Here is a 3,872-nt window from a genome sequence, read left to right on the forward strand (position 1 = left end):
TAATATTTTAGATAATAATTGAAAATGTGTATACATAATTAGAGAGAAAATGTAGTGCTTTGAATTTACATTCACAACAATCACCCTGCACTGGGAGAGCAGACGCCTGGAATTCCTCCCTCCATGTCCCAAGTGCAAATGAGGACCGTGTCATTATTGCAGAGCACCATGAGTGCTAATAGCGCCCCCTTGTGGAGTGTCTTCTGCCTGCTAAACATGAGTGAGTGAGTGAGATTTTTTTTTTTGAGGAAACCATGAATTAGTGTAATTTTGTCCTTTGCAATCAATAGCTGCTCTTACAACAGAAGGAACAGTAATTACCAACGATCAGTGTGATTAAAGATAGGCTGTTTAATCTTCACAGCTTCTGATGTGAGATGATTCTTTTAAAAATTAGGCGTCTGCATTGATTCATTTTCACACATATTCTGACGCAATTTTCTTCCAACAGATAAGAAGATGGAAAAGCTGGACGCAGATGACCCGGACGAAACGGAGAAAATTGGAAACTGAGGTGCCGAATTGTTCAGAACGCGGCGCGCTTCTGAAACCCCGCCCCCGAAGCGGTATTTCCACAGTCGTTTCATTTGGGAAGACAAGTCGGAACACAAGTGGCGGAGGAAATGTGTACATGGTGTCAAAAAAGCAGTTCTTTGCTCGTGTGTATGTGTGTGTGTGTGTGTTTGTAATGACAACAAGAGTCTCAAATTTAACATCGACTTGCAGCACAATCGGGCACCCGCAGTTCAGAACCGAGTGGTTATGGATTACAGCGCGCACAAGGATGTGTGGTGGAACCACAAATGCGTATCACGTCGAAATGAGATTCATTTTCAAAGACTGAAACGGCACCAGGTGTTATGTGGTGCTAGATGAGGGGGGGGGAGTGTTCTTTGTGGAAAGGTTGAATTTACTGGACTGTCTACAGCAGTTGGGCGTGTCTGAAAAGCCTGGCCTGGTTCATTAAGCAGTTGCACTTTTATTCTTTGTTCTTCAGTCATATCACCCTTGCACAGTGGCTACAGTATTTTACCGTCACGCCAGAAGCTGCCCGAATGCTAAATCAGTCACCGCGTGTGAAATTTGGAACGAGGACTGGCATTCGGTTTGTTGTTTTCTAAGTTTTAATTAAGTAACCGTAACATCCCCCGACACTACATTGTGCAGTCATTTGTGTATAGGACTTTGGTCAGTGTGTCCTGACGTGAACAGTTTCTGATTTAATGGACAGGTGAAATCACAAGGACATTCCTCGTAATTGTTTTTGCATTTACTTGCTTTCAGACTAATGATGGAAGGAAACATTTGTTTATTTTAAGAAAAGTAATTTTTTTGGTCAATATAAGGGAAAAGGTCTTCACTGTGGTTATCAAAATTGTCCTCTTGGCTGAGTGGGCTTGGGCTTAAAGCTCCAAATTGTATTTGAAACCTTCATGTCAATCATTTACTTAAAAGCTGGAGGTCAGTCTTGGCCTCTTCAATTTGTCCACATAAAACGCCATTTAGAGGCACAAACAGAACACAAGACTGCTGTATTTACATTCATTTCCTCAACAGTGGGTCTGCAGATCCAATGGGCACAATTTAATCCTGTTATAAGAATCAAAACAGTATGTTAATTTCTTGATCTAATTTTAGTCAAACAAAATTTGTCAGCTGAGAAAGGGCTACCAGATTTGCATGTCGAAACAACGGTTGAACAGGAATGTAAACTATGGAATTTCTTTCTCTTAAATGCCATGTTGACTGACTTTTTCTGTTCCAAGTATCAAGTGGCATCAGCATTCCTTAAGTGAAGTTCATGGGTCAAACCATCCTTCACAACCAAGGGTTGAGTAAGTTTACTACATCATTACTGGTGTAGCTCATTACAATAACAAAATGAACTACTGCATGTTGCTCGACTGTCATTTCTGATGGCATGTTTTTTTGTTTTTTTTGAAGGGTTCAGAGATGAGAGAATTGTGTCTCTCTGAAATAAGTGTGAGGTCAGGTGGTTTTCACTCTGAATAATTATTTGGGAGAAATAAGCAGGAGAAAATCATCCACAAGGGGTTTAAGACTCAGTGTGGGGGGGGGGGGGCAGCTGAGTGTGCTCATTCCAGTTAGAGCAGGGGTTCTCAAACTTGGCCCTGGGGGACCCTTGTGCATGCTGGTTTTTGTTATTGGTTGTTAGCATCAATCAAAGTTATTGAAAACATGTGTTTATTCCTGAATGCTTTTCTTAAAACATGTCTTAATTGCATGCAGGTTTGGTTCAGTGATTTCGTTTTAGTGCCCAGGTGTGAACACTCAGCAATTTGGCTCACCTCTTTTACCTGTCCGTCTATTGTTTATACAAATATGCAACCTCTTTCCTAAAGGAACCATTTGTCACAATATAGAAAATGAAAGAAAAAGTTGTTCTGATTGATGTGAAGTCCTGGGACATGAGCAAGAGTCATTATTCTTCATGGCCTGAATTGCTATTTCAGACATAATGCGACACGAGAAATTAAATCCTTCAACAGACATTAAAAATTTAAAAACGGTTGAGAGCTCCTTACAATTCAGGGTTTGCAACTGTAATTGGAAGGGAAACCAGCATACACAGGGGTTCCCATACACTCATTGAAGAATTACACCCACAGGGCTCGCCTTCTCCAGAACTAGACACATTGCTGGTACTCGAAGTGCACTATTTTCCCCACTAGATGGTGCTATTTATTTTTTCTAATTTTTCAGTTTTCAATTTTTTTTACAGGCACTAATACATATTGAAGCTTGTATACAGTACCAGATATTCTCCCATATTGAGTTTTCTGCATTTATGTTGATGCATTTACATGGTTTTACTGTGTTCTGCCCACAATAATTTAATACGTAAAAAAAGCACAATCCACTTCCATTAGATTATGCCATACCATGGGACAGGACTGTATCACAGGACTGTATAAAGTATTAATTAAAATGCCCATGCTCCCTTAGAGTAATAATCATTGGGTGACAACCTTCAGATGCCCCCTGTGCCTGTTTAACAAAGCAGGATTACTGAGTAACCTGAATAACTGCCCTGGAAGTAAAGCCTGGAACCCCCTCAAATGTGGAACACGGATTGAAGTAGAAAGATCCGTTCCAGGCTTTTTTTTATCCAGCTCAGTAATCCTGCATCGTGATACAGGTCCTCTGTCGCTTTAAGATTTGTATGCAGTGTTTTCAGTGGTCCGTGCTGAGCCTGAGAAAAGAAAAAAAAAAAAAACGAGCGCGATGATCTGGATCCACATCCGGAAAGACGGGACGTGTCCCATCACGTACTCCTGCAGCGCTCACCTTTCCTTAAATTTAATTAAAATAAAACCTCACCCCACCCCCCTTCACATTTGGCAGGAGCGTGACTGGGCTGGCTAATGGAAGACTGTCACACTGAAGAGAGGGGGCCAGGAACCACGGGCCTACCCTCGAGATCCGGGACATTTAATGGGACATTTGGCATGCTGCCTGACACAGCTCGTTTAGCTCCTAAACGCAGGAGCGGTACACAGCGTCCTAAAGGACCAGCGTCAGGAGCTATAAACCTAAGCGCCACGGTTCGACCACGGCCTCACTCCCGCGAATTGCTCGGCTACACTGGTGGAAACCAACAGACTCCATATTTACATTAGCCTTGTTTTCTCAACTTTATTTGGTGGAGTAAGTCCCTGGAGATCTACTGTCCTGTAGGTTTTCAATTCAACCCTAATTTGGCACACCTGATTCTACTAATTAGCAGCTCAACGAGCTCTCTAGCTGTTCTACCCAGTGCCGTGAGGCACTTTCCTATTTTAGTTCGAGCCGATTCTAAAATGGCTTCAAGAGTCAAGCGATAATAGGTCCATATTTACATACAACACAAG

This window comes from Anguilla rostrata, chromosome 13 (assembly GCF_018555375.3).
Source record: "Anguilla rostrata isolate EN2019 chromosome 13, ASM1855537v3, whole genome shotgun sequence".
Classification (NCBI taxonomy): Eukaryota; Metazoa; Chordata; class Actinopteri; order Anguilliformes; family Anguillidae; genus Anguilla; species Anguilla rostrata.